Source organism: Pogonomyrmex barbatus, unplaced genomic scaffold (genome assembly GCF_055798465.1).
Source record: "Pogonomyrmex barbatus isolate J1 unplaced genomic scaffold, ASM5579846v1 scaffold20, whole genome shotgun sequence".
NCBI classification, from domain to species: Eukaryota; Metazoa; Arthropoda; class Insecta; order Hymenoptera; family Formicidae; genus Pogonomyrmex; species Pogonomyrmex barbatus.
The window spans coordinates 1876339-1903577 of record NW_028297117.1 but is presented as its reverse complement, the minus strand read 5'-3'; the positions used below and the strand labels follow the sequence as shown (position 1 = coordinate 1903577).

The window sequence follows — 27239 nt, the reverse complement described above, 5'->3', positions numbered from 1 at the left end:
TGAGGAAGGATGGCAACGAGAAACGAGGTCGACCGTTCGTTCTTTTTCTCCGTACCCTTTCCGGTCCCCGATTCAAAAAGAAGCGATCTGGTAGCGTCGTTATCACAGACGTGGATAATGACCCTGCGATCGTCTTCCTCGTTCTAACTGTTAAACATGACTGCTTTAAAATAATAATAATAATAATACGATTTTAATTGACCTCACCTTTCGTCGGTTGTATAATATTTGGCTTTTATTCTATAATTTTTTCTATTATATAAGGTTGAGATATATATAGGAAAGTTTCATTTATTTATATAACAATTGTTTCTTCGTTTCGAAAAGTGCGGTTTTGAAATAATTATTATTTCTGTTTAAAAATTTGCCATTCCATAGAGTATATAAATATTTGGGCTGCTTAGCAGATCGATAAATTTGAGCTCATTTCATTGAGTGAACATTCACATTCATCTCTATGTCACGCATACAGCGAGTAATTGATTTAGCAAATTGCAAAAAATAATCTAATTTGACAAGGACAATAATAAATTGAAAAAGTAAATTAAATTCTAGACATGGATTGCAACATTTTATTAAATTGCAAACGTTTACAAAACAAGGAAAAGATTTGCCATATTTTCTTTGCGACGGTGAATCTGGCAAATACGCCTGTTTTGACACACGACTAAGCAGACTCCCTTTGAAATACGACCTGGTATAATCCGATCGCGCAAAGAAAAAAACGTGGGTAAGATCATTCAGAGTTGAAAAGAGGAGTACCTGAAATAACAGGCGAAAAAGGGTCGCCGTGTATTTGTTCGTGTATTATCGTGTATTTGTTCAAAGGGATCGATACGCGAATTGTTTTCAAAACGTATTGTCATCTGGGTTGGCTTGTCTTCTTCGCAGGTAAAGATGCACGTTGTTTAAAGATTGAGAACTAGAAAGAAAAGGAAGATACAATTAATATTTCATCATGAAAGATTAAAAATCATAAATCTTAATGAGTTAAATGTTTGATATTATAAATTAAAAATTCCATAATCCTCTTTGACTTTCTTCATAGTCAATTTTTATTGCATTTTTACAAATGCAATAAAATTACTTTTACAAATATCCAATACATGAAAGATTGTATTGTTGAATACAATAATTTATATACTGATACTTTAATTCTACATCTGATTTTGATAATAATTGGAATATACAAGTTGTTTTATTTTCAAAATTTGAAAAAGAGAGAACAATATTAGATAACAATAATATCCTCCTCTATAAATTAGATCCGAAATGTAAAATGATATGCAGACAAATTGTGCTGAAAGTTGCGTAAAATTACTTTCTGTCGAAAATAGGCTTGCGTATCAAATCTATGAACAATGTCGGAGAATGAGTGTGGCTTGAAATTCCTGTACATTCCTGTACATGATATTCCTACCGCAGCTATTTACTAATGTATGCCACTGCGCTGGGCTTCAAACCTTACATTGTGCACGCTACGCTTATTAATCGACACGGCGCCGGCATAAATCATTGGCAAACGTAAATCAAGGGGGGCAACGAGGAAATCACTCCGCTCCACGAAGTCGCGAGATCGGAGTCGAGAGCTCAGCCTCTCCTCGCTCGCTCGCGAGTTCTCTTCTTATTATCAGCGAGACGCGGATACATATTTTACGAAAGTCCAGAGGTGAGCTCTCGCGGTCGTGACGAAGAGGTAGAGATCACTACCAGACAAGGCGGAATTAAATGTAAGAAATGGCAATAGGGGGAGAGAGAGAGAGAGAGAGAGAGAGAGAGAGAGAGAGAGAGAGAGAGAGAGAGAGAGAGAGAGAGAGGAGAGAGAAGAAGGAGAACGATCTCGGGTGGCGTTGGCGTCTCATGGAAAAAGACAGAGATGAGGCGAATAGGCAGGCGGATGGATTCGAAAGGACTGGCCACGAGAGAGAAAGGGGACTGAGAAGAGGATCGCGGAGGTAAGGCCCCGCGTCTTTGCCTCCCTCCTCCCATCACGCTGCCCGGTCGAGATAACTGAGGACACCGAGGCCCCGTGGGACTGGCGAGCCACGAGTTTGTTCCTTCTCTCCTCTCTCACGGATACGAAAGCAAGAATCTAGGACTCGACGTGTATACACGTCTGTACGCGCATACACAGGGTGTCTCGATTGGTTTGTTACCTTCCTTTCTTAGCTGGGTTTCTTCGGTTTCTTGAATTTAAAGTAGATATCGACAATTTTTCTCGTGTTCATTTTGTAAGATTTCTTGATTTTAAAATAAATACGACAGTTTTTCCATTTGGAGATATAATTATGTGCAAAATCGTGCCGCTTACTGTTTGGAATAATTTTTTATTTAGAAAATTATAAAGTAAATTTTTTATATACATACAAATTTTCATTTTTAATTTGATAATAATTGGAGCTTATTAAGTAAATAATGTTAAGGTGTTAATAATATATTTTTCAAATAATTTTTAGATAATTTTAAACTTCTGTGAGTTATAATGTGACTGGAATGAGCGCGGCTATTGTTTTCAGGTTTTCAATCTAAGAAAAATCATATGAGAAGTATCCATTTTTTTATCGTACTACAGATTTTTATTTGATCTAAAGATGATATATTTGAACAAGCGACTTGAATATAAGCTCATTTGAGAAACAAAGAGACAATATAATCCCAACAATATAGCTCCAATATGGTGCAATCTTTATCTAATTGACAAACTTGGCTACTATTAGTCTACGTTTCCAGTTAAAGTTCAATGGAGAATATTGTGTTTTATTTCCGAAACATTCGATGATCGCATATATGAATCATGACGAGAGATTTATGAATAGAGAGAGAGAGAGAGAGAGAGAGAGAGAGAGAGAGAGAGAGAGAGAGAGAGAGAGGGAGAGGGAGAGGAGGAGGGGAGAAATGATTCGAATCGAAGAATGCGGAATCGAGAGGAACAATGTTGAACACTCGGGACACCTTGTATACACTTAGACCGTACTCGAAGAGGCGCGTCGTGCACGAGGCATGCCTCGCTCGTTCCTCCTCGTGCGCCACGTTTGCCATAAGGACGCCGTGCCCGGTTGCATCATTACGGTGCGCGCTCGTCATACAGCTCGTTTCATCTGCGAACGGTGGAAAGATGTATTTTGGATTACGGGAGAAGTTTGCAAATACCTCTTCTTAATTCGACCGAGAAGACCATTTTAGGAAAGACTTCATTTCTAATTTCGATAATGCCTTTTCTCTGCATGTACGTACGCACATCTTTCTATGCAATGTAACTGCATACCAGCGTGTAAAGATTCTGCTCCGAATATATCGTATAGAATTATAGAATTTTCCATTTTTTATTTGAACATTTTTATTTTCCATTTTTATTTGAAAACGAAATAAATGTATCTTTACAGCCAAATGTTTTTTGCGTCTCCTAAATAGAATGAGAAATCTGAGAGTTTCTAAAATAACTGATTCAGTTCGATTATGTTAATACTGAATTTTGCTTTTATAAAATATAAAATATATAAAATATATAAAATATATAAATTTTTTAAAATATATAACGTTATGAATATTTAAATTTGCACATTATATTTGTATCCATGATATTTATAAAACAAATTTAATAAGGTAATATCAAAAAAGCCTTGAAATATTATCAGTCGCATATTAGATTATTGGTTAAGATTATTGATGCGTTTCATAAACGAGAAATAATTCAACTAAAAGTTAAAATGCGTTTTAATATATCGGCCATTGTCAAATTCCAGCGATGAGACTTATCATAATATGTGCTGCGTAGCTGTCGGATTCCAATAAAAATTGTCCGAATATCATGTGGTCTTATTCTGTTTTTGCTCTTCTTTTTCTCTCTTTCATCTTCTCTCTCTCTCTCTCTCTCTCTCTCTCTCTCTCTCTCTCTCTCTCTCGATATTCAGTTGAACACTCATATCATTCTCATCCGGTTTTTTGTTGCTCATTCTTTTTCCATGTGCTAATCATTGTTTTTACAATGTATATGTTTTGTTCATAATTTATTTAGAAAATTTGATAATATTACACATTCTGAGATAGCACAGTTTTTTCATTCTTTACGTTTTATAATAATCAAAACTTTTTAAACGGTGTTACGATTCTGACGATTGTCCCTTTTGCATATATAAGATTCGCATGCTGAAATCGCTCTTTCGCCTTCGAGAGGAATATGAATTTTCGATTTTGTCAGTAGGTAGATAGAAAAATCGCCGGTCCAGTGGACTTCACTCCCGGAATCGTTCTTCGATATATGACTTGTGCGTGTTCGGAATAAATTGTCCGAATTGTCCGAAAGAATGCTACCAAGACGCGCCAAAATTCAGAATTTTCCTTAGGTTGATGCGTAATGATCAAACGATGATGTGTGCCATCTTAATCGCACATTGCGTTCACGTAGTCGCGACTGGATCGACTTGCTGATGTGCACGCGTTATCATCAGCCACAGAAGTTATCTCGTGTCACGAAAGGGTCACGATAATTCTGCGATACTCGGAAATCATCTTCGACTGGCTCAAATTAATGCGAGTAGAAATGTTTGCCACGGTTTTTCTCAGTTAATATTTCAGAGAAATTTTCACGTAAATATTTTTATTATTAATATTATTAAGAGAGGTAAGGAAAATGAAATTGTTACATCATGTAAATAAATATGTATAAAATATAAACAATAATTAGATTACTTATGCTGTATATTGTTTCTTCAAAAAGCAATCGAAATGTAAGGAAAGTAATTCTTAGTACCTTGTAACGTTATAAATATTTCTGGAGGATCAATTTTAAGTTGCTCTAATAAGTTTGCAAAGATAAGAAGTACGAATAATTAAAATATCATCATATACGTAAATTTCGACAAATAATGTATGTTACGTTCACGACGAAATAAATTTTATTTATTGAACCATTCATGCAGAATACGAAGTTCAATGACACCAAATTCCAGGCGCCATCGGAAAATGTATGCCGCATTCGAATTCCGATTATCCCGGGGTAATACAGCGGAAGTCAATATTGGCATGTTCCGGAGAAGTTGCCGAAGTCGCGTAGCATAGCGATGGAGTTTAAAGGACGTCTTTCGGCTTGTTCTCTCGGAGAAGCGATTGGTGGCGGCCACCGACGGGCTACTCGCGTATGGCAAGACGAGAGGCTTTCATTGTGATTTCGCGAGCGAATTCGTCGAATATTTCAGAGTTCGGCCTCAGAGAGCGGCGTGTCCTTATATCTTTTCTCGGATGTCGGCCGTCGGCGTATTCGTATGCGAACATCTACTATACCTCTTTCTTTATCTCTTTTCAACTCTCATTTCTGCTTTCTTTTTCGTTATATTCATTTTCTCTTTGTCAATGTCCGTCTCTTATCTCTCTCCTGTTCTTTCTCTCGAGAACCTCGTCTATCCGTAGCTTTAGAAACTCCTCTTTCCCTCTTTCTTTCTTTCCGTCTCGCTTTCTCTCCTTGTCTTTTCTCTTTTTCTCTTATCCCTCTTCGCTACGATCCCTTCCCATACTCTTCCGGAGGAATTCTCTTCTTCTCTCGTCTTCCAGATCGCCTCGGGCTTTCCAAACTTTACCATCTTCTCATGACTCCCACTGCTCCTCTTGCAATTTCTCTTCGTCTAAATAGACCTTTTAGTATTTCGCATTTCTTATATAGTGCGACGCATGCGCTTGTGCTCTTTCGATTGTGCCGGTCTTGTCTTACTTTTCTTCATTTTTTTTGTCCGAAGTCTCGTTTTTTCCAGAACTTTGTAAACTTTATAGAATTGGTTATTTTGAGCTATATTTTATAATTTGATATTTTTGAAAAATGTTTTTGCTTTATGAATTCTAAGTTATGTAGCACAAACCGTATTTCCTCGGTTTTTTCTTACGCATTCTTCCCCCATTTTATTATCAATGAAATTTCTTATGTGTGAATATTTTTTTTTTTTCATTATTCATATTTCATACATTATTATTTTAAAGTTTATTTTGTTTTTGTTCTTATTTCTTCATATAATAATGCAGTATTGTTTTTATAATTTCAAGATATTTGTGTTGTCTTTATTTGTTGGCTTATATATTATATTCTACTATGTAGTATTTTGTTACGAAATTATGAAAAATATATTTTTCTCTTATTCTTCCTTCTCTTTTCTCTTTTTCTTATTTGATTTTTATTCGTTCTTCTCTAAACATGTTTTATATCATATTGATATCATATTGAAGATTGTAAAAGTGTTGAAATATTAAGAATCACTTTCTTGTTTCTTTTCCGTCTACTTGTTTACTTTTTTTTTCTTGTTCTTTCTTTCTTTTTCTTTCTTTTCCATTTTCTGATTTTTCTTCTTTTTTTGTTTCTTTGCTTACAAAATTAATAACAAAAATTAAGAAATTGAATCTGCAGGCGTAAAGTAACAAAAGATAAAAAAAAAATCAATTACGTCTTCAATTACGAATCAATTTATGCCTGTGGATTCGATTTCTCAAAACATGTATCGAATATATCTTAATTTGTCCGCATTTGAGCTTTATAAATAGGAACAATAGAATTTCTTTGTATTTGAATACTTCTAAAGCAAGATTGATGCGTGACGGTTAGGATGTTTTTGTTTAAAAATTATTATTTATTATAAATATATCTAGCAATATCATCTTTGGCTCGTATATTGTACGTATCTCATATTCTCCTTTATTTATAGTTTTGCGAATTTTTTATTTTTTCTTATTTTTCTTGCTTCCTTGCTTTGTTTCGGAGTCATGGCACTCTTCCCCGACTCTTTCTTCTCACTCTACTTTATTCTACTACTTTCTTCGTTTCTCTTAACATCTTTAACGTCGTCGTCTTTGTCAACGAACGTCTTTTCTTAATTTTCTACGACAAACGCGCCTTCGCGATTAAGATAGACAAAGTACAATGGACTCATCGAGCTATGCAAGTCATATACTACTGACTTCTTTGCCGTGTTCACGAAAAGGTAGTGTCTTCAAAGACACTACCTCAAGGTTCCTAATGACGAAACTTGGATAATTGGATGTAATGCTTACTTTTTATGAGGGAATTTCTATGCCAAACCATCGCTCGCACTGAATTTTTTTGAATTAATATTATAAAAGAAAGTAATTCATGTCTTGCATAACTGTATGTAACAGAAAAAAGGTAGCTATAATTTTATATAAATCGTATGTGTAGTATAACAATAATAATAATATATGGTAATAATATTTGGTAATAACAAATATATTAAGATGAACAAAAAATATTAAATAGTTATGCAAAGTTATAGTTATTTTCTCCTTTATTCTATTAGTGTTAAATTTCATAATTCTAGACTATTTTTAAGGTTTTGTCAGAAATGCATAAAATGAGAAAAGAATAAGTTGACTTAATGTTTCCATAAAATAATTATCGAGTCAAAGGAAGTTATGCCATCTTCTACTTCCATTCACTTTGGAAAATTCGGTATGAATCATTCAAATCATGAAACATGTATAAACAGTTTCAACCTAAGTGATTCGTGAAAGTGCATTAGAAGGCTTCGTTTCGCATATAGTTATAGAGGTTAGATTTATATAGATGATGTCGGGTGAATTATGATTCGGTTATTGTGCAAATGGAAGTTGCAGCCGTATCGCGAGCTTTAAATGGGAGGAGAGTTTATCTGCATCTCTTATTTTCGACATTTTAATCCTTTCACTACCGACATCGGGACTATATTACTTTAAATGCCACCGAGGTATAAAATTGTGTTATTGTTCTTTATATTTGTATATAATACGTTTATTATATATCAAATGATTCGAGTAATCTCGCGAAGTAATTCGTGACGAAGGAAATGTTAAGGATAGAAGCTTGAGCTCTCTTCGTTTATCGCGAACGATTTATCCAACTGCATTATCGAGATGCAACTCGTGTAAATTCGGCTTAATTTTGCGAAGGTGGTAATAATTCGCACAACGTGTGCTCCCGACATTAACGGAAACGCGCCATCGCTCATCAGCAGCGAGGAGCCCGGGATCGCGTCCCGGGGTCAATTCCTGAGATAATAAATCAGTACACGCGTTAGGACGATAAATCACGGCGTTCCACGTCGACGCGCCCGACTTCTCTCCGCTTCGTCTTAGCATTCGCCGAACCTTCTCGCGATTAGGTACCCAAGTTTCGTTTCCCCGGGACGCGACGTTATCTCGATCATAATCGCAGAAGTTCGTGGCACGACCGAGATTCATCCCGCTTGGCCGATTTTTTTTTTTTTTTTTTTTTTTTTTTTTTTGCTAAAATCCGTAGATCGCTTCGCGACCACAGTCGAAAGAAAATTCGTTCGTTTTTATTCAAATGCGTGGGATTGATGTAATCTCGACGCGGCCTGTTCCCGCATCGCGTATTATTAACGATAACGAATCGTATGCTTGCGGTTTGCATCTTTTTTCGTTTAGCATCTAATGATGGTATCTCTATGGACTTACGGTGCTTCTATATATATAAAAATGGAAACTTTGATTTTTTTATGTGAAGTATATATATATACATATATATATTTAGCATAATTGTTTTTATTAAGTTGATAAATATTTTTTAAATTTCAATTTTAATATTTAACAAATATTTCGTTTTTGTGATTCGTTTTTATAAAATATATATACAATTACATAAAATATAAAATACAAATTTTTATATAATACTCTCTGTAAACTATAGATAATACTCACTACGTGTGTTTTTCCGTTTTGTATTTTATTAATACAAATTAGATCTGACAAAAGTTTACAAAAAATGAATATATTTTCCGAAGCTTTTATAATTTCTTTTTTTTATATATATATATTTTTTTTTTCTAATTTTAATTCTATAAAAGACATGAAGATCATAATCAATAACGAAGTTTTAACGTATCACAAATTCTCACTTTTAGACGCAACTCACTTTCTCACATTCGTTTAATCCGATATAAGTTAAAATATAATTTTTCCATCTGAATTTTATAATTTTGACCGAAACCAAGTGCCATATATGACTGCATTTTGTATCTCTCTTATCGTTCTACCTGCTATCTTCTTTTTGTGAGCATAATTATCCCGATGCGGTGTACAAAATTTAGAATACACATTGCCCAGCGAGATATATCAAACTTAACTTCGGACTCCCGAACTAATTTATCGTAATGAGGAATAATGAGCAATTTTCTCTCCGCCGAGCATGTCGTATTGATTTTTCTCTTCTTCTCTCTCTTCTTTCGTTTACTTGTTCTTGTTCGTGTTTCCTTCATCGACGAAATCCCGAGGCATTTTAATTAAAATCTCAAGTGATCGTCTGTACACGATTTTCACGTTTTTCCGTGGATCGGCGATGGTTGTGGATTTTGGGAGCGCGAAATTAATATCTCTTCGAGATTACGGCAGCTTTATATGCATGGTCGTCGACCACGCAAATTGGAAAGTAATTCGTTAACGCACGTCGAAGGGGGTGGGTTGGCGTGGTGCGGAAAAGGATAATACCTCTCTCACATTGCGTTTGTCTCCTTTCGTCTATTAAACTCCGCTCGAAACCGTCAATTACGTCATAATTGTCGGGCGGGAGGTAACGCCAGCGAATTGCGTTTCGCTTTATGGCTTTCCGAAGATTGCTTGCCGAAAGTTCATCGACTTCCTTCCCGTGGCTGGTGAAGTCGATGGAGCGAGCCATGGTGGAATTTAATCGGCGTCATCGCTCGTCGTCATCGAGGATCACGGATCGTAACGTGAACCTTTGAAGCGCGTAAAAGAGATAGGTATGATAGATAGGTAGCATATATTGCATGACTTCAATTCTCGCGAGATATAAGAAAAGATACAGTAGCAAAAGTGAATAGTAATAAAGTATAAATTTATTGGAAATGTGTGTTCGATATATATACGATACAGGACACATTGTAGACATTGATTTAAGATCTAGAGAGAATATGGGGAGAGAGAATATGAAGAGAAATGTTTTAAAAGAGATGGTATCGCAGTTATATTACGCATATCAATACAGGAAGTGCATTTTAAAGATAGCTAAATTAGATTTATGATAGGAACTTTATTAGATTTATGATTGCAACTTTATAAATAGAAATTTATAAATCATTAGAAGAGCGAGCGAATTAGGATCTTGTTGAAGCGAGATCAAGTTCGATAGTTTTATAGTGAATTGTACAATACAAATATAATACAATACAAATTAAATTTCGAATTAATTAGAGAAGATTATATATAGTAAAGTAATCAAAATTTAGTTACAATAGTAAATTCTAACTTCTGACAAAGCGAGAGAGAGAGAGAGGGGGGGGACAAAAATTGAATGAAATATAGAGAAAAAAAATGTGTGCTAGAGGGAAGATTTTTATAAAGTGTAGCTTTGTTCAATCCGCCAATCTCTTTAACTCTCGATGAAAGAAAGGAAGGTATGTATCGTGAGCGTATTATCTCTCCATCGAGAAACGCCGTGCTCGAGAAAAAGAAAAAAATCATCCTGATTAATTTGATGCTGTTCACCAGAGCGTGGTCTGATCGACGTTCCGACAGGGATCTATCATCGCTGACGCACGATCAAAGTGGTCGGACGTGTGTAAATAGTAAAGTCAAATTTAATAGATATCTTGCTTTAATATAACTGATAGATAAGTTAAAATATATAACAAGTATTTATACTATAATATAATGTTGTAATTATAATAACATGTTGGAAATACATAAAAAAGTATTAATTTTTTTCAACTATTATTTGAAAAAAAATTATTGAAATTATTTGACGTAGTAATCCTTTTATTAAGAATTTTGCAGAAGAAAATTATTTTTTACTAGTTTTTGAAAAATTTTATTAAAAAATTGCGTTTACGATAAAAATCTACAGAATACTTCAGATCAAGAACAGAAAAGTTCAACAATATATTGATTCTTGTGTTACAGTTCCAAATCTTTATGAGAAATCGTAAAGATTTATAAATTTGGTCTAATATTAAAAACGGAAAACGTCATCATACCTATTTTCATTTTGGCGATATTGTTCTTATTCTTCTTCGCTAGTCGGATCTCCCGATCTTCTCGTTCTCTTCACTGTCTCTCCTCTTTTCGGTTAAAGAGCAACAGCCTTTCACAAGCACACTTCGAGCTTGTATAAAGCTATACTCGACCCCGTTGCGTCCTCAATACTCTTCCCTGAGGAAGGAATTAACATACAACAGTGTTCGAATTTCATCGTATGCGCGCATCCCGTACGCGCGTTACCTTTTTCCTTCCCCCGTGCATTCAAATTTTCGCTTGGCATTTAAATGACCGTTTAACCGTTTAATTTTCTCTCACGTACAGAGACGCGATAGAAAATTGTTACTGATATATAAACTAGAAAAATATTTTGCACAGGTCGTTCAAAGAAAGTTTTACCTTGAAAAGATACAAGATATTACATGTCAATTACATGTCAACAATCTACGGCAAATAAAGCATTTAACACGAAGGCAACGTAGAGTTTTTTGCTCTTAGGTCACGTCAAATCATAAAAGATTAAAGGATTGAAATATCTCTTCGATCACAGGCTCTAATCGAAGAAAGATCAATGCAAATCTCATTCTGTAAATACTCTCGACGGTTGGTCGGAAAGCATTAAAAACGTGTTACATGCCATATCACCGTGATACGCGGTGAGCACCGCTACTGTGACACGCAGTAAAGCAGAAAAGACGACGACTGTGTCATTATGGACGGCGTACTCGCCGGCCATGTAAAAAGAAAGCGTTACATACATTAAAACGTCCGCGAGGATCCGATCGTTCGCCTCCGTTGTAAAATCTCTCGGTCTTTACGACGTTGTCGACGTGGTAGCAACACGTGCTCTTATCCACACCGATTCCGCTCCCTTTTTTTTATTCTGCACCATGCCGCCATCGCCGTCGTAAGCTTGCCCGCCAGTTGCATTCGTAATGATTTGCTCTCACGATGAAATGTTATCAAATCGGATTTAGATTGTGTGTGACTGTTCATTGAGATTAAATTTATATCTTTGAATAAAGATTTGTAATTTTGATTAAACCTGCTACTTTATTCATTTACTATATGGTAATAATATGGGTGGACATATAATGCAAGTTTGATGAAATATATTTATTTCATTATATCTTTTTTGTATGCAAATATTTTAAAGATTTCATATCAACATCATTAAATTGAAAAATTTTCAGAACATGTATAATAATGAGTTGTGTAAATTTGAACTTTAAACACGAAAATAGATTATTATATAAAATATATCCATAGTTAATAGGAAAATAGATTTAATAATTTAAAAATAATTTACTAACTTATTTTGATATTCTTGGAATTTTTGTTAGTTGCTAATTAATTTTTTCGCGACCTTAAGTTTTGCATTTATACAGAGATAAAAAATATGAAAATTTCAAGATTATATTTAAAAAAATAATATTTTGCATACAAAATTAATTGTAATATATTGTGTAACATTGCTTTTTTATTTATTTTTTTTTTTTCTATCAAGAGTTCATTCAACTTTTGTAAAAGGGGACAATATTCAGTTTCCCTTATGATAATCCCCGGAATTGTCCACATTGAGTATGCGGCAAATCTCATCACGTGCGTACACGTGGACTAGAGCTTGAGTTTTTTATTGGAGAGAAGAGAGTATCAAAAGAGAGAGAAGGAGAATGACAGCTAGAGAAAAAGAGAGAATGAGAGAGAAACGTCCAGCAAATGCCAGTAATTCGGGCGATGTAAACGCGCGTCAATCCGTGACGCGGCGTTACGTTTTGTTTATTTTTCGAGGAAAGCGCTCAGGCAGCACGTGGCGGCTGCCGCTTGCGAATGACACGTGTGCATACAGCGCTGCGCTTCCTCCTCTTCTTCCCTTCGCCTCTCTCCCTTCGTCGTCGGTCGCTCATTCACGGTAGTTGATCGCCAGCGACACGCGTTTGCACGCGGGAGCAAAAAAAGGCGCGACACCTCGCCGCGACAATGGCATGATAATTCGCGCGAATAATGACAATAGTAGGGAAACGGAACGAAATTGATGTGAGACAGGCTTGTAGAATCAAAAGGTATAACGGAGGAAAATTTATTTTTCTTACGCTGAAAAATTAAAACGATAAAGATTTTTTTCTTTTTTTTAAGTCTAATATTATATTTGAATAAGAATCACGAGATATTCTATTTGTATCTTCAAATTTTCTGAACTCAATCTGTAATCAAATATGTAATTAATTCATATTTATTTTATTATCCTCTTTTAATCGTTTACAAATTGTCTGAATTAATTTTTTTTTAATTTCTTTTCTAGATTTTTATCATGTATATATTTATACTGTTCAGGTGCTATACACTTATGTCTGATGATAATAACAATTCTTTTCCTTCATCTACTCTTTTGTATATTTGACGTGTACATATACATGTTCCACTGTTTTCATCCTAACGTCTAACGGTAGACAAGGCATTAGTATCCCACATTTAACGGTACATGTAGGTCTGATTTTGATTTTTATTAATCTAATATAAGGACGGCATGCTGTGTCCTAACGGGTTCGAGGATCATATGGCGACATTTAGGGATTATGGACCTTGGCATTACGAGTTGAAGAGTCGAGGAAGTGCATGCGAGAGTAAAGAGTTAAGAGACTATTTGTCGATATTTGCTATTAATGAAGACAACGCACGAAAGTAGCGAGATAATCGGCACCGCTATTGCCTGTATAATCCCACGATTTCTCGAGGTTTATTGCTGTACCTTGCAAACGATATCGAGTAAGATATTTGTCTTGAGAGAGGCGTCTTTCTCTTATGTGATATTAAATTATAAAACAAAATATTTCTGTTCTGTTATATCGAACAAGAAAATTAATTTTCATCATGCGAATATTTATATAAAATCTAATTGAAAATTTAGTTGCTCTATTTACAGGAAAATAGATGTTTAACTTTGTATACTACTTATATAATATTACAAATTAAAATCTATATATAAAAAAGAATTTGTAAATAAATATTAACAATATTTATAATATTTTAACAAAAGAGTACATTAGGATCTTTTTTGGTATGAATTTTATTTGAACACTGAAATTTGAATTTTTTTATTTTATTGAAATTTTCAGTGAAAAATTTATATTAAATATTTGCGATATGGACGATTTCTAGCATAACAACTTGGATAAATAATAAGCTCTTTAATTAATATAATGTTATTTTGTTTACATTATTCAATATTTAAGCTTTTTTACGGATATACAAGAATGAACAGGAATATATCCATTCTTAATTTGTAACATTTTTATCTCTAATTTTTGCTTATAAATTGCATATAAAAGGAACGATTTGACTAAGCTTTTTATTCGTTATACATCTATATAATATAATAATGGGTTCCATAAAATCCGATTGCCAAGTTAGATGTCGACATCTGCCTTTTTATGAGGCAGATATGTTGCTCAGCGTTGAATTATGCTTATTCGTATGAAAAAAGAGAAGGGCAGAGAGAAAGAAAAAGAGTATCAAGTTTGGACGGAGAGGTTTTAGAAGTCGGCAAATTCTATGGAGATAAGTCTATCTGCTAACGCAGTGCACACTCATATTATTTTCGAGATTATTACTCTTATTATTCTTTTTGTATACTTTTGGACTGTATTCATATTCCGCATTTAATGCTTAATGCTGTTTAACCTGCGTTACCATTGAATATAATTTTTATATTGCACTCATAAAAACTTCGTTATTCATTATTTATAATCATGATATTTTATTTTTCCATTTATTTATTTATCTAAAATCGCATCTATGTATAATGTATTTATTCAAAAGATGTTCAAATCAAAGCAAGTATTTCGTAATCTGAATTTTGCAATTATAAACAGTAATATATAATAGTAGTCTTGATTTAATTTTATATTTATCTTGTAATTCTAAAAAATATTATAGATAAGAAAAATCATAGACGAGAATCATTGAAAGATTGTTGAATAATATTTTATGTCAAAATAATGATAATTTGTGGTAATTGTAAATGTTTCATTTAATTTTATAATGAAAATAATCATATTTAGAATTTCAAAGAAAAATGTATATATATTACTCCTTTTTTAACTGTAAAATGAGTACTCTAAAAATGTTCTTCTTTTTGCATTTTTCAGACTTTTATATTTTATCTTGGTCGTCAATATAATTCAATTTTTCTATTATCAAATTCATCCCTTTAAGAATTAACGCGAAGTGTGCGTTCGTCCCTTTTGGATACGTTAAACTTTTCCACTTGATCCTGACAGAGCCGTGCCTCTCGAAAATTTTGCATTTTCAATAGAGCAATTACGCGGTAAGATATCTGGATTTGCCAGCTTCCTCAAACTGGTTTTTCTTTGTGCCACGACGTGGCGCGTTAATCTCTTCTTGAAGGGCTGTTGCTGAATTGAATGATTCAGGTGGAGTTTGCCAGGATACACGCAACTCTCGCCTAGGGTTGAACAGAGAACAAGTAAGGGGATAGAGGAGAACTGCGCTATCTCCTCTCTCGTGAAAAGGGGTTGGAAACCCTTCAGGGCGCATTCACAGGGAGGGTTCGATCCCCCGTTGCGCGTTAAGCCTCGTTTTCAGAGAGAGAGAGAGAGAGAGAGAGAGAGAGAGAGAGAGAGAGAGAGAGAGAGAGAGAGAGAGAGAGAGAGAGAGAGAGAGAGGGGGGGGGGGAGCTTGCCTTGTACCTCGTGTGCAGTTGACAATAAACGCGATGCTCGCCATAATTCGCAGCGGGAACGAAATGAGTCCGTCGCGTTGCAAAGTTAACGAACTTCATCGGGCTCGGATATGTCCTCCACTGGCAACAAGTTATGTGCATGTGCAAATTCGGCCGTCCCGAAACTTCATTACGGCCGCGCAGCTGCGTGTCCGAAAAATCCGCACGGCCCCGTCATTTTCGCGCAGTCTATTTCGTGCGTTCAGTCACCCGACAAAATTTGATTGGATGAGATTCGACAAGATATACGATCGACCGAGAAAGTTCGCCGACTGCATGATCGACTTTTGAACCGATGTAACTCGCGTGTCGTACATGTAACGGCAAATTATGACGTTTAAAGCAACGCTTTATCGATTTTCTAGACATGTGGACGAGCAGATGCAGGCAAACACAAACGAAATGTTCAATCATCGCGAACGGATCATTGACGCGCGTCGGCGTTGTACGTGTTATCGTTGCGTTTGCTCCAGCGGTGATATCGAGTTTTGATCTATTATCGCATAGTAATTACACCGTCGCGACACAGCGTACCAGCGCGTGTTCGCGGCTCATTTGCCCGAACGTCACCGAAAGATTATTCCGTTAGCTGCGCGATTCCACCGACGTCCGTAATTGGCATAAACATATCGCAGGACTCGTCGGAAGTACACCGGAAGTAATGGTAGCCTGATAATCATCCTGAAACGCGGGCCCGGTCGGTCGGTCAGCCCGTAATTGAAAACCTGAACGGCGTAACGAGAATACACTTTCCTGCACACAGTAGCAAACGCAATTAGCGACTCCGCGGCTTCGAGCCGCTCTAATAAATCTTCCATCCCCCCACCTCTCCTCTCTTCTCTCTCTCTCTCTCTCTCTCTCTCTCTCTCTCTCTCTCTCTCTCTCATTCTGCGTGTCGGGTACGCGTGCAGAAAGCGAATTTTTAGCACGCTCTCTAAGAAAATAAAGCTCACGACGGACGCGATCGCATTATCCACCTCACGCGATATCTGTATTTATAATACTTTGTTTGCAGAAACGCGCGAAATATCCTGGAGTTTGTGTTTTTGTACTCTCTGCATCTGTCAAATTCAAGCAAATTTTTTAATCAAGTTTTTAGCTCTTTCCTTTTGCATTTAAGTAAATTCGATATTAAACACTACAATGATTGACACTTGAAACAAAATCCTGTTTAAGTAAGGTTACTTGAGAACTTAGCGGAAGAGAAAATTACATTTTATTAACATTTAACAATACAAAAATTATATAACATATTAATTCAATATCTTCTTATAGCAGATTTTAAATTAGTCAAAGGATCTCGCATAAATGTGATCACAAGGTATATCATGATTCATGCTTCAAATTTCCAGCACCGGTTTATTAGGACGTCTGAAAGCGAGTAATCATGCGTTAGATGAGCGATAAAGCAATCAGGCTTGTAACATGGAACGGTATTCTAGAAGCTTGTATCGTTACGGGAAATTAATTTCGAGATTACTGGCGTTTTTATATCTATCAAGTGATAGACATACGCTTTTTAAACAAATTAATTTATTCCATCTTTTCTAATTATGGTTCAATTATTAAATTTAAACTTTGATTATAAAATTTTGAATAGAGACTATTAAAGCATGTGCAATTGTAATTTTTAACAAAATTAATTTAATCTTCATTTATAGCAACAATTTTAAGAAGGAATAAGAAGATTATAAATAAAAGTTAACAAAATTTACATATATATATATATATATATATATAATTTTATTTATAATTTGGGAAATATATCTCTAAAAATGTATGCGACAATTGTATAAAAATTTTAAATCTTTCGCTAAGAATAATAATGAAAGAAGAAGAACATGTTTTCAATGAAAGTATCGAAATCGCACAATGACTGCAAAACTATGTAATGTATAGTAGAAAAATAGTATATTATTTGCATAATACATTTAGCGCTACTATTTAATGCGATATCTAGCAAAGCAGTCTTAATTCATCGTGTGAAAGTGACTTTAAATAACGAATAGCGAAAATTTTTCAAGAAAGTGAAAATTGCCGGTTTTGTAATCTTTATGGTCGACGCGAACGTTAAAAAAATGAAAGCCGCATGAATTATGAGTCAAATTAGAATTAAATGAGGAATTGTTAAACGCGTATGCGTTTGGCGGTAGTGTTTGGCTATCAATCAATTGTCACTATATATCTCTTGTTCACTGACAACAGACTCATTATCGAATTAACAATGCCGTTAACCACAGGGGTATTTTCCGTTTGATACTAATTGCAGTTATGCCAATAACTTTATTACCCTTTCACCAGTATATTTTTCTTCTTCAGCGAATAAGAAATATTTTTGATTTTGTCAAACGCTGTTTCTCACATTCTTTGTCTTCTTGATTTTGTATATAAAAGATATAATTTTGATCAATAATTACATCAATGATATAAGAAACTTGAAAAATGTAACATTAATAAGATAAGTGTTGGAAACAGGAATTTTGTAAAATAAAATTGACAATTTTTTTTTGTTGTAATTTTGATGGTTTAATTTCGGTGATATAACCAGATTTCATCTGTTTTATTTTTCTATTGTTTATTCTGTGACTGTTTTACAATCCTAATATAGATTCTACAATTTCAATGAAAATGATAAAAGTCAAAAATGTCTTGTGCTCATTTTTTTCTTGTTTGTGCATTCCTGTGAATTCTATGCTTTAAGTATATACAGAGAGCTACTTTTCGCTTTGTACGTTACTTTTATGACTACACTCTTGCCTTACAAATGAAAATTGTAAGGTGAATAGAGGAAACTAGAGTTTTGAATTCGATTTCAATCTTTTATGATTTCAATATGAATTCGTCGTGTCATCATAAAAGCAAATATATTTTTCACAAAAATAAATACAAAGAGAATATACATAGCATTAATCGGCAGACAGTGTTAAATCACTTTGAAATTTTTAAGTGAAAACCCCCATTTTTTATTACATATTCTTGTAGCTTATTTCGAGAGCCATTTCCAAAACACTATATAATATATAACTTTGATATATTTAATATTTTAGTATATAATTTTGATTAACTAAAAATTTTTTCAGATAAAAAAATAAATATATGAGATATATCTTTCTAATAAATGTTAATAAATTATTATTAAAAAATATTGATAGTATTTCTCTTTTTTTACTCAATATACTTGAATAATTTTAAAATTGTACAACCTATAGCTTCGTAAATTTCAATAATCTATAAAAAATTGAATGAAATGATAATAGTATTAGAGTTCGCAATATTAATTCAATGAAATGAAAAAAGCGAATTTCGCGCCGTGTTGTGGGTTTTCTCGCAATATATCGTTCTTTGCTTCAAGCACGTGATATCGGAATTATTCCACCTTTTGAACATTTAGCATGTATGTTCTAAACTAAGTAATTCGGAGTTATTTCGGTCGAGTGGCTACTATGTTGCATAGTGTTGGCAACTGGCCACGAGAGTCCAAGCGTTGCCGCTCGTGAAAGATAATTTTCTTATCGCTATATGTATAAATGCCTGCTCTCTTTCGTCGTTGCACTGGCGGAAATACGGTCGTTTGTGTTTATCACGTTCCGCAGTATTAATAATCGATATTCCACAAAGATGGATGCTGAAACGTGTCGGATAAGATGCTCTCTTAACAAATATATGAGAAATATTATTAATATATCGCATATAATTGTTTTATGCTTTTAACAGAATCCGAGATTAAAAGTAAAAAATTTAATTATCTCTTGTCTTACAAATTATATAAAATTTATTTGAGAATTATTGTTTAAATTATTGTTTCCTTTTGACGAGTATTTTTAATTTTAAAACTTTTTAATAAAAATTAATATTTTTTTCTTTTCTGTTATGTGTAATTCTCATTAAAAAAAAAAAATATTCCCTAAAATATATTTAAAAATCTATTTAAAGTTTGTAACGAAACGAGCTTATAATCTCTTTATTCTCTCTCTTAATTTTCGGAGCCTTCCACCTTTCGCCTTTGTACGTTAGTGTGGTATTTAAGTGCGACTTACCGGATAATATTGGCAGGCGTTCAAGTAAGGTCAAGAACTCGGGCGCGCGATAATTTTCTTGTGAGAAGATATACGGCGATATACCGGCAAGAAACCGGCTCACAATGGGGCGAGCTATCGCGCGCCAATGCCATGAATCCCGCGGAGCGACCGATCGGCGCGCGTGCAATAATTTGCCCAGCAAACAATAGCGCCTCCGTGCCGCTACGCGATCGATATTAAGTGCACGCCGGGGACACCACGTTGGCGGAAACGGCGAACGCGAGTTATCGAGTTTTGATTGGTGTTTTCATCGCTGGCCGCGTTCGCTACGTCGCCGTCGCGCGTGCGACTGACGTGCGCGGAAATTGAAATAATAATGCAAAAAAACCGAGGAGGAAGAATAGCAACGTCGCGACCCGACGTTATTGCGATGCAAAACCATCTCGCGGGGTATGCCGCCCGCTCCCCCCCCCTCCCCCCCGACGGGAGAAGCGAGAAGGAATTCCCTTGCTCTGCCACGGGACTTCGTATGCATGGGAGTCGGACGATATTTATGGCCCGCTTTTAAGGAAAACGCGTGTGTGTGTGCGCGCGCGCGCGTGTTCGCGTTTTACCTTCTCCTTGCGATTCAAATAATCTGCGGGATATAACTCGTTTTTCTTATAATTTATCATCTACGTTTTTTCGTACAATCTAGCTAAATTACACTCTTTCTCTCATTCAAATGTCATCACGTTTTATACCTAATCAATGTATTATGAATTACTTAGAAAATGTTGACTACAATTTTATTTTATTCAAATTTGCCGAAGTTTCAACTGGATAGAAGTTTATATTTAGACATTCGATATCTGAGATACTTAATATTTTGATTTAATTTTTGCAATTTTTTCCTCACGATGAGAAAAAAATCACAATTTCAATTGATCCGTCGACTAAGGTCAATATCAAGGCGCAGCTTAATTTTTTTTAGCTTAAGGATTTTTTACTTTACACTTTGTGACGCGTTTAAGATGATGAGATAATACAGGTTGTCGGCATAAATAAAGGTATACGAGATGTATAATCGTCTCACAACGCAACGCAACGCAACGCAACGCAATTATCTTCGGGAAACGCATTCTCTTTGGCGCGATATCTTCGTCGGTTTATCGCAGCCCGTTCTTATCTCCCGTTCCTGTCCATTGGGTGTACGCGCGTCGGTAAACGCGCACAGTTTGGTGTTGCATAATTACGTTGCGAGGAGGATATAGTTTGCCGTTTACCGTCGGTACTCTCACGGAAACTATGTACGCTGATGCGGCGCGAAATCGCGAATTCGCGTTATACTGCCGAGAACTAAAGGTTAAAGACATCAAATAAACGAGTATAAGCGAAGAATGCTATTGTTGTACTCGCTGGACAGTGTCCATCGTGACTGGTATACTTACGGCCGGAAAAGTCAAAGCTCGATGGTCGATTCACGCGTATGTCGTCAATGAGCGACCTATGCCACGACTGACCGCTGCCAGCGAACTTTGACTTATCCACTTGTATTTTCTCTCTATTCCCTCACATACGCAGACACACATACAGTTCTGTTACGTTAATATTTTTTCAAAGAAAGTTTACGTCGAATCAATCCATAACTTTCTATTTTTAGTAAAATTCCCGTTCAAATTATTGAGTCATAAAAGCTTTGGGCCTCAACGTGAGCTTTATGTAATCAAATATGAAATAAATAAATATAGGTATATAGGTATTTTACTAGGAAAAGATATATAAATTGTAAGATTCTCTCAAAAACTTATATTAAACTTCTATAATTTTATTAAATTTTTTTAAATATTGAAATAAATTTAAAAGTTAAAGAAAAAAATGTAATTTAAAAATATATAATAAAAGAAATAAAATAATAATATATACACAATATCTCGTTAGACGTTTGATCGTCAATAAACAATTAAAAAAACATAGGAATTAATCCATTTTCAAATATCGAATAAAATATTAATCTAATATCTCTCAATCCTAAAAGAAACGTAATTTATATCAATAATATATCAATAAAAATTACAAATTTAAAACAATCTATCCTATCTAAACATATTAATATTAATCTTAACAACGAGTGTGTTGTTTATGCATTCATTCCGACTATAAATTACATTTTGACTATAAATTACATTTCAAAATTCTAAAGAGTAAAGCAATATCTGAATAAGATATACTTGTAATTATCTGAAAGGAGATTTCATTATCTATTTACACTTTAAGTTCGAATACTAAGAAGAATGTCGTTGACTAGTTACAATAACTCCTCGATAATAAGCAGATGTTAGATGGTTATTATTCAACGATTCATTATTAAATAATTAAGGACTCTATACGGTATATTTGGCCGTGGCTTGTGCCCAAGTAATCTTTTTTCTAACAAATCGACGAGGGAATTATTAACCAAAAATTTCTTCGCTTAAGTAACACCCGTTAATTTTCTAGTAATTTATACATCATCGTAAACCCTTAATTTACTATCTTTTAGAGACCATCGATGCCTCACATCTCATCTCGAGTTTGCGCTTCTCCGTTTGTTCTCTCGGTATATGCGGAGTGCGGAGTGCGCGGTATTGCGAGACATCCCCTGCATATCTCATTGTTCCTTCAATCGAGGGTGATGTTCTCGCGGAGAGGTAGGTGGGTTCGAGTTTCCACATGGTGCGCGCGAGTGGGTGGAATAATTTAGCGAACGAGACGAATGTCTCGAACGCGCGAGCCCGCCGGGCTCGAAATCGCCGGGTCGCGTTGTGCGCCAAGCCATGAAAGGGGGATCGATATGGGTTTTTAAGGGACACGCGAAGTTCTATTTCCGAATCCGTGTCGCGACTATCGTTTTACGTTCTTAGAAGTATGTCGAGGGGGAGGGGGGGGGTGGCAAGAGGCGAGAGAAGGGAAGAGAAAAAAAGAGAGATTTTGCCGTGACTTCTAGAAAATTTTAAAACGACCTTGATGATTCGAAATAAACTGCTTTAATCGATACTTTTATTCCAGAAATAAATTGATAAATCTTTATTCATTTTTAGATATTATGTGTCAACTTTTTTTTTATTAAAATACATTCTTTTCATAACGAAAAGGATTTTTATTCATATTAATAATGTTTTTATTAGGTTTTGAATTAAGTATTGAATTAAGAATACATCGTCCTAACTATAAATTTAAAGAGTCTGGAAAACGAAATTGAAATGTGATAATAATCGGTAACATTTATCGAAATCAATTTTATATATAAGAAATAAAATATTTGGCATATAACTAACGCAATTACATTAAATATTTTGTATTAGAGAAACCGGCTGACATATTATGTGTTTATGTGTTTATTTGGCAAACACATTGTCGGATTGTGGCAACGGATTGTGTTATTCGTATGATAGAAGACTGAAATGAGAAATTAACGATGCGTGTCGCTCTGTTTATCATAGCATTATCTCTCGAATACGACTGAGTGATAAGTATAGTGTCAATAATGCCAATTTTTTTTTTAAATAGAGATTAAAGATTATCAATGTTATCTGTACGACTAATTAGTTCTATTTCTGATGATTCAAGACTCCAGTACTTTTATACAAATCGATATTTCCGCAGTTATTGGCGATACGAAACAAAGTTGTAGAAATTGGATAATAAACTTTACTGCGATGTTTGTGAATGATTATTTCTTTAACGATTTTAAAATTTTTTTTTATGTAATTGTGTTATGATTTATGTTTTTCGAATCTGACATGTAAACCGCAATGCAAGATGATTATGAAGATGATTATGTGTCTCTCTCTGTGAACGAGCTCTTCTTTTGGGAAAGGACAGTTTCTTTGAATTGTCCAGGAATAGTGCGGAAATTTTGACATCACAATTGGCAACTGCGGCTTTATTACTGTTACTAAAGAGACGTGCAAACATGAAAAAGCAAGAATTTAAAAATCGCGAATTATGATGTGCAGCACGCAAGCCACATCAATATTCTCTCTAGAAGAAATATTATCGTTGTTTTTATTGTAAAACAATTAACAAATAATAATTTAATAAAATGAACTATATATATTGCGTGCGACTTTGAATGCGATGTTTCTGTCGGTTCATTGTTCATTCACGCAAAGTGGAAGCACCTGCTCGAATTTCGAATCAGGCATGAATAATCTATTATCCACTCGCTGACTACAACAGCAGGTTCCACGTGACGCAATTTTTATTTCATGAATAAAGGCCATTTATGTGTTCACGCCCGCGAAAGCGTTAAACCAGTTAATTAGCTGTGCTTTTTTTTTTTTGCGCTCGTACGATAAATGTGTCGCCACTCTTCAAGTCTTCGAGACTGAAGAGACGCGATATCTCGAACTGGTCTTCTCGTTTCTTCTCCCTCTCCTCTCATCCCCTCGAGCTCGAATTTCTTTGGTTCTCCGAGCGCGCGAGTCGAGGAATGAATTTATCGAGGGTGAAATCGAGCGCGCGCGGCGGGGCTAAGAGTGCTCCCAGGGTGTAAAGATCAGATCGTCTTCGTCGGTGTGTCGAGGGCAGATTGAGATCCCGATAATGGAAATTCGCGATACGACTGACGCACGCGGCGCGGCGCTTCGTACTCGCGAGGTCGTGCGCGCGCGGAGATCGTAATCGAGCATTGTGTTATCGCATCGTGTTCCGACGGCGAGGTGCACGATAGATAATTATTTCCAATTCGATCTCTTTGAACGGATGGATGCTCGCTTTCACCATTGTAGGGGAGATCCTTACTTTCGCGCACGAGTAATTCGTTTTGCACGCCACAATTAGTCAACGTTCGCTTGATAACAGTTTTGACTCTTGTAGAAAAATCGAAAAATCGAAAAATTTTTTAAAATAATCGAATGTTTAAGTAATTCAATCATTTGAAAAGAGTGATAATTTAAATTCTTTTTTAAATTAAATCTTTCCGATTGGTTGAATTGGTTGAATATTTACCGGAAAATATGTTTCTCATATTAAAAGGCTTCTGCAGAGCAATGTGTATGTGGTGTTTCGCATGTCATTGAATCTTTTCGTTGTTTCACACTTCAAAATATTTAGCGTAAAGAATTCTAAAATATTATGGACGCAAAACATAAATATCATTAATAATTGTGCTTTTAAATATTTCTGTGTATAGGAAATCAAACATGAAAGTGTATTAAATTAATTAATTTTTTGTGATTGTATTTAATTCCATATATATATATATATATATATATATATATATATATATGTGTGTGTGTGTGTGTGAACAGTATTCTTTACAGGAGAAAGAGAAAGGATGAAGGAAGAGAAAAAGATTATTCTGTACATTCAGATTAATATACCATTGTAAACTAACTTAATAAATGATATAAGACAGTTTTTATATCATATATAACGAATTCTAGATTTTCTAGACTATGAGAAATTCATTGTTGAAGATAATCTATTTAATAAAAATTGAAATATTCTATTACAATTTTAGATGTTTAAATCACACCTTGGATTTTGCATCCATGTTCGTCGTGTACATCTAATTTGAACATGTCCCTTACATGATTTTGAAATCATTTTTGTTTCGAGCTTGGCATATATAATACGACACCCACGCGTCAAACAGAATCACATGACTCGCGGAAATTAGATGCCGCATTTCCGTTCTCGTGAGTATCCCTCACATTTGTCATACGCAACACATGCACTCGACGCGCGCACCGCATACATCGTTCGATTTTTCCATCGGAACGAACCCGCCTTTCACACGCCTTTCAGTCGCCGGCATTTTTATTCAGTGACGACGTCGCCGTCGACCGCCATCGATTTCATCCTTGCGCGCCGAGATGACATTCCTAGTTAGGAACGTTCCTAGCTAGTTTGCGATAATAAAGTTCTTTCTCCCCCTTCGTCTGTTATTAGTCAAAAACATATTTTTCGAAGATCGTCAAGTCTTAGAGCCGAGAAAAAGTCGTAATTGTACGCCCAGCGGGACTCCGCGGGATTCCATCTTCATGCCGTGCAGTTAACTCGGTTCACGCTCCGACGAGTCCGCCGATTGGCCTCACCGGCATGATGGCTAAGTGAATTCCATCTGTTGTCGACGAACGCAAGGCAGGCGATACCGCGCTGGAACGTCCTCGCTATTTCGACGAGTCTTCGTCGCTTTGACGTTTCTAGGTCAGGCCGACTGCGCTTCTCGGTCGCCCGAGTACTCGAATGCCTTTATCGCCGAAAGTCAAGCTCGAACGAACTTCGCCATCGTCGTGTTATATCGCGTGAAGTTGTAATCGACGTCGTGCAATCTGCGATACCAGAAAATTAGTCGTTGAACACAAACAATTGAACGACGAAGCGAGGACGGGAAGGATTAGTACGAACGGGAGATAATTATTTGCCGAATTCCCCAAGCGGTGATTCGGCGAAAAGATTTATTTCATTCGGATCAAAGATTTATTCTCGTGTTTTTCAACGATAGCGGATTAAAACATTTTTTGAAATTTTTTGAAAGAAAGTTTTTCAAAAGTACGCTTTTTATACAAGAAATCCATTAAAATTCGTCTGACTCTGACGTATGTTGAATGAAATGAAAAAGGAAAAAGATTGTCTATCCGCATTGGTTTTTAAGGTGACCTGTTTCAGTCACGATCGGATTCGGAAAAATGTTGCCTGTTTCCAAGCTTTTACGCTTTATTATCATCTTTAATCGTATTTTTAATCGAACGATAGCGTTTGTAATTTTGTTATATTGCGACACAAATAGGAACGGATTCCGTTAGTGTCAAGATACAATGCGAATTATCCTTTTGTCCTTGAAATTCCTTTGTCCCGATACTTCGATACTCGCGATACTCGCATCCCGAGGATCCAACAGAATTCCTCGTCTCTCGGAATTATATGGTGAAACGGCAACAGGGAGTTGTTCTCAGGGCTGTAATACGAATATCCTTTAAAACGAACATCCTTTAAACGACGATTGTTATGCTTTAAACGACGCATAAACGAGATCGCATTATTTCACTATTTGATTCCAGATTATACATTATTTTATATAGAAATTATATCGAAATTTTATCACCTTAAACCTGCACTTTAAGAAAAGAAATATTTTATAATTTGGAACAACAGCAATAGAAAGTTATTCAGTCACTTGGTTACGGAATTTTATTTCACACATGGAATAAAGACAGGCCTTTTTTTTTTTTTTTTTTTAGAGTGGGTATAATAATTAGTAGCATAAAGAGTATATCTCGTCAAACCGCAAATTAATTAATTTAGCTTTGTATCTAAGTTGATAGGTGGTTATCAACAGGGGAAATATTGCGGTTTGACGTAAAAAAGGAAGAAGCGCCGGATATGCGCTGAGACGCCGTCGCGGTTAATAATCAGTATGCACCGATAAGGGAAGCCGGGCGTGATTAATACTGGGAATTCTTATCGCTAAGGTGTGGAGTATATACTTGCTTACGGTAGTATTACCGCTTGGTGCGCGCGTAACGGTC

The 27239-nt window shown here is 35.2% G+C and overlaps 1 protein-coding gene and 1 long non-coding RNA gene across 4 annotated transcripts in view; one reads left to right on the top strand and one right to left on the bottom strand.

The window, feature by feature from the left end:
* PlexA (plexin A) overlaps window positions 1–27239 on the top strand; it is a 251240-nt gene that overhangs the window by 7542 nt on the left and 216459 nt on the right. The window lies entirely within an intron of this gene.
* On the bottom strand, window positions 550–20466 carry LOC105432263 (uncharacterized). Its single transcript, XR_968374.3, has 2 exons — window positions 19762–20466; window positions 550–922 (listed from the first exon to the last, which is right to left on the bottom strand). It is a non-coding gene; the product is annotated as an uncharacterized LOC105432263 (long non-coding RNA).